The following is a 12,331-nucleotide window of genomic DNA, read 5'->3' as shown; positions in this document are numbered from 1 at the left end:
TCTTAACCAATTTTAACCATCTTTTCTGTCCCATATTTAACTCTCTTGACTAAGTAAATATCACATGCTCCTACGATTAGTGTCTTCATACCTTCAGAGCAAAACCTATGGCGGTCAATTCTAAATCATGCGTGGTATAGTTTTCCTCATGTCTTTTTTACTTCCCGAGAAGCATATGCTATCACTTTGTCATGTTGCATTATCATAATCTGTAATAAAACCAACAATCTTTGACAGGGTAATCGTGAGTTCCTTTTTTAGTCAAGTAGGTTAATAGAGAAACAATGACTGAAAAGTCTTTGACAAATCTTCTACAACCTCGCTAATCGTAAGAAGATGCAAATGTCCATAGGAGAAGTGGGTAGCTCCCAATTAAGTGCTGCCTCTACATTTGATAGGTCCATACTGATACGTTCACTTGAAAAAAAAGTGTCCTACAAATGCAACTTTTTCCAACTAGAGTTCACATTTAGAGAGCTTAGCATACTCCTTATTTATTCTTAGTAGAAACAATCTCAACCTGAGATGTTCTTCATCTTCTTTACTTTTCCAGCAAATCATAATATCTTCAATGAAAACAATAATAAATTGTTCCATATATGGATTGAAAATTCTATTCATTAAGTCCATTAAAGCTGCTAGGGTGGTTTAACATCACAAATAATTTGTAAAGCCAATATTGAGTTTGATACATTGTTTCAAGTACATTTGTTTCCTTAATCTTCAATTGACGATACTCAAATCTCACATTGATATTAGGGAATGCACAAGCACATTTAAGTTGGTTAAACAAATTGCCAATACGTGGCAGGGCTTACTTGTTCCGTTTTGCCACACAATTCAATGTGAGACTATCATATTTCTTCTTCACAAATAAAACTCGCACTCCATGGTGATGTAATGTGCTGCATAAACTTTCTATCCACCAACTTACAATTAGACTTTCAATTCTATAATTCTACAAGGGCCATCCTATAAGTGGCATTCACAATGGGTTGTTCCTCAGGTAAGCTCGATAGCAAACTCAATGTCTTGATTAGGTATCAATTCAGACAATTCATTTGGAATCACATTTTGAATATGACATACTACAGGGACAATAGTTCTCGTGTTCCATGAATTTGCCCAATCCGTGGGGCAGATTCATGGTATGACATAGAGTGTTCTTATTGCCAAAAAACAATTTATTTGTGAACTTAAACCTTTATAGATTAAAACATGAACAACTTGGCTCATCATTGATGTCAAAAGTTAAGAATCAAAGGGCTTTGTGCAGTCAATTAAATTTACACTTGGTTTTCAATGGTGATGTAAAACTAATGAATTCTGTAAGCTGATCTAGTTGACTATTGATAAGTGCACATTATTTTAGACTTATAATAAACGCTGCTTTGGGTGCTCAACTTTAACATGTGAATTAATTAATCACCGACTAAATTAATCGACAGTTTCAACCTTTTATTATGTTAATGCATTTGCAATCATTTTCAAGTACCTTTATAGATCAAGGAAGCAACAATTTTTCATGAATCTGATCTAAGATGGCACCCAAATTACAGCTTTGCATTAGAGTCATGTTTAATACTTGCTGACATTCTTAATCTACAACCTCCTTATTTTCATATTTGTCTCATCATGAACAAATGAAGTGCAAGTAAAGGAAAATTTTTCAACTACAGTGTATTGTTGTTGCAATTGACATATATTTGAGAAAATGCCAACTATATTGACGACCTATATAAATAGAACCGTAATTTCAAGGAGTTATAGGATACATGATTTATGAAGTCAGAATCAATTGAAGATTTTGAAAGTATATGAAATGAGTTCATAAGTTTGTATCTGGAGTTGAAAATATTGATTGGCCTATGAACCTAGGGAAAGAAAGAGATACATGGGCTAAAGCATATTCTAGAGATGTTTTCATGGCATGAATGTCTACGACCCAACAAAGTGAAAACATGAATAACTACTTTAAGAATTGGGTGAATGAACTAACAACTTTGAATAAATATGTTATAAAATATGATGAAGCAATTGGTAGCCACTAGTATAATGAAAAAAAGTTGGACTTATGAACAATGAAATTATACCAATGAAGACACACCATTTGATGGAACGTCATCTATGAGATATATTAACGCTAGAATTCTTTAAAAAACATTTTCAAGTGAATTTTATGGAAATTGTTTATTGCATTGCTTCACTTTCACAACTTGATGGCAAACTTAAAGTTTACATTGTTACGCAAGCGATGGAAGGTGAATACATGGATGGAAGAGACCCAATTAAGGAGTATAAAATATCATATGATCCAAAAGCTCAACGTTTCACTAGTTGTCACTGTAAACTATGATAATATGTAGTCGTTGTTTGTCGTCACATGCTTACAACACTCATTGCTGAAAAGATATACAAACTGCCACCTATGTATACACTCAAAAGATAGAGATGTGAAAAAGAGTATTAAAAGTTCACTGGCCGTGCATTGGTAGATGCAAAGCCATCTTTAATAATGCAGAAAAATATCCTTCATTGGAAAGCAAATAGGTGCATTGCTAAAGCATTGTTATGTGATGAGTGTTATGAAGAAGCATTGGTTGGATTGGACATATTGTTTGCACATCTAAAAAATATATAAATGAAGAGTATTTGGAGGATCCCTTATATATATAAAAAAGATGTACAATTAAACCTTGCCTAGATTCAGTTCATAATGAATGAGAAGAGGGTCATGTCAGTGCTATGGGTGCACAAAGTGATGAAAGCATGAATAAAATGCAAAAACCTGCACAGGCACATGTGAAAGGAAATTCAAAGTGAATTCAATCAGTTATCCATAAAAGTAAATTGCACAAACATTGTGCAACTTGTAATCGTACTGGCCATGATTCTCGTACATGTCATTAAAGAATGAAGTCAAGGTTAAGTTACTTACTTCACATATATATAAACATTATACATTTGATTGCTTTGACTTATTTGATGTCTTTGTAGGTCTACTTCAGTTGATATGGAGCTTACGAAACAACGAGCATGTCATTCTTGTAGAGGAATTGACCACGATAAAAGATATTGCCAAAGATGAAATCAATTATTTGTACTAACATGTCTACAAATGTAGGAAATGCAAGTAACCAATATGGAACATGTACTTCCAATTGACATTAGCACATGTTTCATACACTAGCACAATTAGTTTGTCATTTACATGAAAACATGTGTATTCATTTACAGGGGCGAGTGGTCATACATTACTTTGATATTGCTCTATTAACTTGTTCACACTAAGGTCAGTTCCATTTCACCAACTTCTTTGATATTTCTTCTGGTAAATTCTTTGGGCATCATTTGCCTCTTCTTTTTCTTCTCTTTTGGCATCAACTGTTTCACTATAGTTATAATTTAGAGCTCATTTTGTTTTTGAAGTATATGTTGGAGACTCATTCACTTGTTAAAACATGTCATTTGATCTTTATTTTTCTCTTTTAGGCTCATTTCTTTAATGTCAATTGACAAATGGGGTTGCTTCATTTGGAGAATTAAGATTTTGTTAAGGCACTAAACAGACAACATGACTTATTTCTTTTCTCAGCAATGGCAATGTGAGTTGATTTTTGGCAAATTTCTGCATCATTCTTAGTTCATGTAGTATTTCAAGTGATTTAAAAACTAAACTTCAGTGAAACATGTAATTCACTGGATTAAATTTAGGAAGAAAACTAAAATTAAAAAGTGCAACTAGATTGCTTATACACTAAGCTTGTTTTTGTCGCCGCATTTTTTCAAATAGAGAACACTTTCATGTAGTGTTGTAACATAAACTAAAGGTGTTATTTTTTTGCTTTATAGGTCGCATTACACAAGCTTCAATGTTTACTTGTGCATTACATCAAATCCTGATAATTTATTATGTTTTTTAGGTACAATGGTAAGCATTAGAGGAGCTTTCAGATGTGTTCTAGGAACCTTTAGTTGATGTTGATGCATTCTTCGTTTGTAGTTTCTATTGTTGGAAGAAAGTGTTAAAAGTGTATGTTGAAAGTGTTAAACGCATATGTCAAAAGAACCTTGCTATTATTGGTTTGTAGCTTCTCATGTTATGTATATTCTTTGAGTTTTATCACTCAAATATTCTTTGTGCCAAGTGGTGAAAATCATGGCCTTTGCATGTTGTCTGTTGGTGGGATCACTCCTACTTGTTATCTTTCTTTTGAAGCTGAAGAAACCATCACTTTGTGATGACTTTGTTAAGGCTTTGTCATCTTTGGGCATGAACTTTGTATATCATGGTGATGCTGAAATTTCTAAATTAAGTACTTTGATAGACTGATTAATTATCGTCTCATGTGATGGTGGAAGTAATATTTCGAAAAGTTTTTAAGTAATGTATAGTATCCTTAATTTGCCATGGATTCTTATTGTAGTCTTCAAGTACTCCTGATACTTTGTTGAATGATGTTACCTAGAAACCTGCACCGATCTATTGGTAAATATCACTGATCTGCTTTTGTCTACCTCATGTTCTAGTTTTAGGTTTCTTCTCTTTTTGCAATAAAGCCACAAACCACAAATCTTTCTTTGTATCCAACTTACATTTTAAGGCTTATGGAGTTACATTGCACATAAAAGCTTGGTGATAAGCTTGCAACATGGAATTTTGAGCACGTTTAGAAGATTTTAATGAGAAAGAATGATGAAATCATGCAGAGGAGGAAGTTCTCCTTTCTCAATCAAATGGAATTCCTACATTAAAGTTAAAAGCAATACATCTTAGAATCTTAGGCTTCAATCAACGTGTTCACTGCACAACAAAAAGTTTGAACCACGAACTCTACCCATTGCATTAGGATCAAATGATTCAACCTGAATTCAGCATTAAGGTATAGAAAGAAAATGGCACATGTAAATGATAACATTCACAATAATAATTCAATTCTGTTGTCTCTTGCAGTCAAGTTTGGAAGGAGTCTATGCCAATAACATGTGAAAAAATACCACTTTAGTTTTGATAAGGTAATCTTTTCAAAGAAGTTTGACAAAAGGAAGAATTACGAGGCCAAACTTATTTCAATGTTAGTGGCTGTAAAGGCAATGAATCAAACAACAAATTAACCATATTTAGCTAGACCATTACTTTAAACTTTAAAGTACAAAAATTGATTAGACAAACGTATCAGATGTATGAACTATTTTATAAACAACATTTAACATGCAAGTACTTGATCAAATTCAACTTAAATTGGTCTTAAGCATACATGAAGGTACATTAAAAGCTCTGCGCATTGATATTTAAACATCCTCATCTATTCATATGTACATTGATATTTAGAACATTTGAACTATGTATGCACTCCGTTATTTCATCATCATAGCTTCATACATTCACTTCACAATCACGTACAGAAAATTCCTTCCGTGCATCCTCCAGTTTGTTGAGTAAAAAATGCAAGTTGTCTTCCTTCATATCACATATGAACCATCCATTTTACGAAACCTTCGGAAAAAATGGCAAAACTTATTTTTCTGCTGCAAGAGAAACAAAACATTGAGTGAAGGAAATGCCATACATGCCTATACATTTGAAGAACTATGAAAAGATATACAAAAGTTTCCTAGAATTTGGACTACGTCTAACTATACAAATCAGCGAAATGGATCTACAATTACACCTACAAGTTCGATAAGCAGAGGCACCCACTATTGAACCTACACTTGAACATCATTCATATTCACGACAAACAACATTGAAGAAAATAAGAAGAATCTAAAGGCAAAGGCAACAAAGAGCCCTAAAAAAAGGGGAAATACATTGCCTAGAGAACAAAATTATCCAATTCTGGAACCATGTTCAGCTCTATGTAACTAGCAGTCAACTTGAAGATCATGCAAACAATTAGAGTAACAGACATTACATCGCTCTCATATTAAGCATGAAAAGGAACTAACAGATAATGTAGGCTTTTCCTTTAGATTCTTCTCGTAGGGCAAAATGAGGATGCATTAAAGTTATTCAAGCCAGTTCTCAGGCAACAATGAAAAATTGAGGATGCGTTGAAGGACAACCTTCAAAAACACAATTTTCAGTTCACAATTGCAAATGGTCATAGGCAAAGAACCTCATTTGGCATGTCACAAACAACACCAATTGTGCTTTTTGAAGTATGTGAGGAAGTTATAAGTTAAAACTAAAAAAGTATAGAGTCTTTGGCTTGAAGCTGAGTTTACTTTTCTATGTGAAATATTCAAGTTATTAACTCATAAACGGTTTGAATGCTTATATAAGGGTTAATTATGAAAGCTACAACAAACTCTATATTTAAAAAATTAAGGTCCAATTCTTTCGTAACTCATATTGGCATGTGTATGTAGGAGGAACTTCAAGAAGTTTACTCATATTGGCATGGTCTTAATTTCTTGAGAAAATTTGACAACAGTGTCTTCTTGTTTTAATGTTCTTCGCTGTCGGTAGGGAACCAAGTAACTAAAAAATGAATTTTAAGGCAAACAAAACAAAGTGATACACAATAACCAACAAGCAACACAAAAAAAAAACTCAAAGGCAACAAAACGATGCAAAATAGGTCCCCTGAAATCAGATATCGGTATACCAAAGAAGAGTTGGAAACAATTAGTTGAGGATTTTGCCTAACGGTGAGGAGGTCAATTTCTGAAATGACCAAATCATGGAGCCGTTGATGGTGTCTGTCTGGGTAGGGAGGCATTCCATTCCAGCGGTGTTGGTGAAGTCTCCATTGGCATGATGTTTGAGAGGAAGTAGAGGAATGGAGCATGAGAAAGTGAGGGTGGTCGGCGAGCGAGGGGGACATGAGAGGTGGGGAAGCAAGGGGGAGGGGAACCAAGGGCCGTCGGGGAAGAAGCTGTGGAACTGCCTGATGAGGGGAGGGGATGCGAGGGAGGGCGTTCACGATGCGGGTCGCGAGGGTCGGGTGTTGCATGGAGCAGGGCAGCAGAAGAGGGTTCTGAAGGAGAGAGAGTATGTGGAGATGGAATGAAGGACGTTCTACGCGATGCATGAGTTTTGCCGCCATGTAATGTTTGAGTCGATTTAGACCGCACATTTTGAGTGGGATCGAATGACACAGGTAGTGGATCACAGTTGGTTGATATATATATATATATATATATATATATATATATATATATATATATATATATATATATATATATCTATATATATATATATATGGACACCAAATATGGACCGTCCATTAAGCCTCGTCATTTTTTTCAATATTTTGCATTTTTTTATTTCCATCATGTAATATAGACTGCATAACGGTGGACGGTAGAGGGGGAGGAAAAACCCCTCCTGCACCGGCCAACGGCACGGGAGCCACTGTCAAACGGTGGCGGAGGGGGGGGGGGGGGCGTGAACGAATACTCCTCTTCAGCTGCCAAACATGTAGAAGGAAAGGAGGAGGGGGATTCCTCCCCCATTACGTCACGTCACGGTGCCTGCCTCCTTTATGTATATATATATCATCCGTTGTCAAAGAAGCTATCAGATCCTCACCTGCAGTTCGATGCATCCATGTCTTATATATGTGTGCACGTAAATAATTAAATATGGTAACTGAGATCCATGGCATATTTATCTACATTTGTGCATAGAGGGGCAAGACATATGAAATTCTATATACACTTGCATGTACGCATGTGAGTGAGAGAGAGACAAAGAGAAGGCTCACTATATAGTACTGCATGAGCCTATCATATCCACACATCATGATCTTGTCCTAAATGTCTAACTACTCATGATTATCAATTCTTTTCTAGATGCATGAATAAATAGGGAATGCAGTTACATTATTTACATGCTCACCAATCATTTTCTTCTTACCACATGATATTGTGATGCATGCAAGTAATTAATTTCTTCTTTCCTAATCATTTGATGTCCGTTTTGTGGCATGCATTAGATGATCAGTAGTTCAGGTAAGCATGTCGCCTTGTCACACTAGTTCCATCTCTTGTTAAGACCATGTTACCAAATCATTTTTATTTCCTTCAATCGAATTAAGTAGCACCCATGTTATCACAAAGGATGCGAGGAGGAGATTGGCATGGGATGCACAATTCCTTAGGAAAATGTATAAGTGATAAAATTCAGCAGCATCACTAGCAAGAGCTTGATTTTGGCTTTTGGACTCGAGCATGCAATCTATGGTTCCTTTTGGCTAACCAAGAAATAGGCGAATGACAAAAAAAAAAATTGCATATCCACCAGTCAACTTTCTATCATTGGTGTTGCTAGAATAGTCAACATCAGTAAAGGCAATGAACAAAAAATTTTATGTAGGACATAACAATAATCTGTAGTTAGTAGTGAATCGAATGTATCTCAATATGCATTTGATTGTGGCACAATTATATTTTAATTTCATTTTCATATTGATTTTTCACCATATTATAAAACGTTTGAAATTTATCGAAAACTTTATCTTTAGATTTGAGCAAATAGATCCATGTAACCTTTGAGAAATCGTCTATAAATGTGACATAATACCGAAAATAGAATATGAAACCACAGGGGATGGGCAACACACGTCAGGATGAATCAAATCAAAGGAATTTTCAGTATTAGTATATCAGACTTAAGAAAGGAAAGTCTACTCATTTTAGCATAGCGACACACATCACATGTTTGACAATCATAATAATATGTAGGAAATAAACAATTCAGTTTATAGTTAGAAGAGTGGCCTAATCTTTTGTGCCACAACGAGCTATCAAGTCTAGCAAACATGGCTTTGCTTTCTTGTTCCAGCACATATAAACCCTTAGCCAATATAACATGTGTCCAATATTTGATTTTTAATTCATTGAATTTCTTTTTGAACCGTTTGGCTCTCACCTCATTTTCCATGCATTGTTGACAATTGTTCAAGCACTGATGACAACTAGTCATGATCTTCATACATTGACACCATATGGTTACTTACCTTAATAACTAATAGCAGTTATTTGTAACTATTTTCAGAAGCATGACATGAAGTTAATTACTAATGGAGGGTGCTCTGCCACTTTTTTCCTGTTTTGTTTGTTGTGGCTTTTGATGGTGTTCAGGTAACTTAAATTCTTGTTTATTTGTAGAAAATTGCAACAAACTGTGTTTGGCTTGCCTTAAGGGAGGAAGACATTCCTAGCAAAGCTATGTATATAAATTCTTGGTGTTTAACCACATAGATTGTAGGGGAGAAAGCAACCAATTGAGCATTTCAACCTAAGGTGTATCGACTACATAGTTATGCTGTTTTTTAACTTGCGCTTACCTTTTTTAATTTTCTCTCTTGCCTCTTTTATGAATGCCAAGTGAAATTTCATGTAATCTATAAAAATATGTTCTCTACCTTATTTATTGAATACTACATATAGGTTGACAGTTCATGGTAGATAGGAAGGTGTGTCAAAGAAATGTCAATTACTTTCATTAGAAGAAGAAAACAATGGGAGGCTTCGATGCCTCCCTTCACAAAGGGAGAGTGAGGTGTTGGCCTCCTATGTCCCTTCCTCTTGCCAATAGAGTACTTGTGTAATATATTAATGATTGTTTTAATATACTTGTGACAAAGATGTAAGATGTTATTATATCTTTGTAGAGTGCTGCTAACAGATTCAAAAAGAAAAATAATGGACCTGTGTTAGTAGGGTTTCTGTCAAATTGACAATTCTGTTATGGTTTGCAAACAATATCATCTTCTTTGTGGTCACATTTCTTTCCAGTAGATCGTAATGTAGATTTCAGCTACATTAGTGTTTTGATTCGCTTGTATTCTGTTCTTTTAGGGCCATCATATGGATCCTCACTGAGTTGGCATATTAGGAGGAAGATCTGTCTTGATGCAGCAAGGCTGTACATGCCATTTTTTCTCATCTTCTATGCGATGAAAGAAAGTATTTGTATGAACACTAATCCTGTTGATTCACCATCATATGAAGCCTACCAACATTACTAATTTGTTACTTGATTCCAGATTCCAACTTAAATTTTGAGGTTTATAATTGAGCAAGTATATACTACCTTTATTAATTGATGCCCTTAGATGTTCTCATTTTCTATTATTATCCCTGTATGCAACTGTCAGACTTTGGTCTTCCTGCCACTAGTGAAGCCAAAGATTGAGCTTCTAGGAACTCAAAGTTATCATGCATTTGAGTATTCATTGTGTTGCAAATTCCATTTCGTCAATAGTTTTACCAAAATTGTGGAACATGTAGCTGTTTGGTTTGAGTTTGGTGAAGCATAGTCCACCTTACCAAAATTAGGTGCTATTTCTTTCTCAAAATTGTTCTTCACATTTCAATTGAAAGTACTTGGGGAAGTTTCTTTGTCGTACCATGTAATCTTTAATACTTCAAGTTCTCTTCCTACCGTTCAGTGGGTTGTAAATTGCATATATATTGAATAGCAAAATGAAGAGTGTAATCTGAGTCCTACTTATTAGTTAAATTTTAGCAATTTTTTTTCATTCATTTTCTTGATTTTCTTATGGAATTGTTCAATTGTATATCTTAATGATAGGGAAAAACCAGTGTTTTTCTGACCTTTATTGATAAACTGGATGGGGATCGCATAGTCCTTTAAAATTTTACAAAGATCAACAGGTGGAAATTAAATGAAAAAAATAGAAACCAAGCTGCATTTTGAAGAGATAGATATATCCCTCATTTGAACTTACATTTCTGTCTCTTGAAAATACAGTTTGGTTTCTAATTTTTACAACTTAATGTTTACCATCTCATCTTCTTAAACTTGACTGACAATAAGATTCCCACCTAATTTGGAATATAAGGGTCAGGTGGCTACTAGATTTCATATACATATATTACAATGATCAATTTATTAGTTATATTTGTAGTTTTTGTTTATTCCTTTGAGCTTTAAAGAGGACCTTCTTGCCAACTTTATCTCGTTTTACTTTTGATCAACAGATCAGCTGGTTGAGCTGGCCTTAGATCCAAGAGCATTACACGAGCTTTGCATTTACACCTCAACAATGGGTAACTTGATGGTTTGTCCATTGCTACTGCATTTGGTGAAGCACTAACATTGTAGAATTGTATGCAGTTTATATCTCTCTAGGAGTCATGGTGCAACTATTTAATCTTTGATGTTCTCCCTCAAGCATAGTAGGACAAAGAAAGCTCAATGCACAAGCCAGGGTTTTAGCCTTGGATGAGTATGTTAGTTAAACTTGGGGAAGAGGCAAACAGTTTTCTGTTGTAAGCATCAAATGGAAATGAACCTTTCATACAACTTTTTTCTTTTTTCTTAATTTTATCCATTTATATATTGAAAATGAAAATCACATGCTTTTGTTTTCCTCTGCAACTTTGTTTTGATTCAAAGTTACATACGACTATTGTGTTGCGTGCAACTTCACTCAGTTGGACTTCTAATGAACGGGTGCTGGAAGAAGGCCCCCTGCCCTATTATTAAATACAAAAGGGAATAAAGGAAATGCAACGGATTCATCACCGCCAAAACTGGAAAACACAAGCAGCTAATTAAGAAAGTGCTGCAACTAACAAAACAAGACAGAAACCTTTCAAAGATCCATAAAAAAGCCTATTCTTTTGCCTAAATATGACAAAACAAATCACCCTTATTCATATCTACCATCTGCCTCTCTGTAAGTACAAATTACAATATAGTAGCCGACCTGCCCAGTGGCAAAGAATCATGGGGTTTGGTGTCACAAGTTTCATTAAGGGATCCTTTGACGCATTGGAAATATGAAATTGGAAATAAGTTTTTAGAAACTTATTTTTGAAATTGAGGAAATGGAAAGAAAATCTAGATTTCCAACGCTTTGTGTTTGTTGTACATAGGTTTATGTTCCAGGTAATAAATTTTTCTCAGTTTGATAGGAATGAAAGATGAGAAACAAAATTGTTGGAGATTAAGCTCTAGTTTGAAGAAGGCAACAGTTATTTTTTCGTCCCAAAATTTTTTTTCCATCCCTTGGAGTGAGACAAAATTTCCGGAAAAAAAGTTTCTTAAAACAGACCCAATAGTAAGTTTTTTCATCCCAAGTTTGATGGCAGGAAACGCCCAAATCAAACCTGTGCTGGTGACTCAAGTTCTCTTCAGCCAAAATATTCTGGCTCTGCCACTCTACCCACCTAGCACTATGAAAATATGATCTTTACTGATGGGCAGAAGGCATCAGCATAGGATAACAAGTCACCAGCATAAGTATTACTAACAGATGTATCCATCCGTCAACGTAGAGAATGGCAGTGAAACTAAAATCTTCACTGACAGCATCTTCTCTTACCGTCAGTAATAAGTCAGTTTTTTGTA

This window comes from Nymphaea colorata, chromosome 2 (assembly GCF_008831285.2).
Source record: "Nymphaea colorata isolate Beijing-Zhang1983 chromosome 2, ASM883128v2, whole genome shotgun sequence".
Lineage (NCBI taxonomy): Eukaryota > Viridiplantae > Streptophyta > Magnoliopsida > Nymphaeales > Nymphaeaceae > Nymphaea > Nymphaea colorata.
This window is presented reverse-complemented; position numbering follows the sequence as displayed.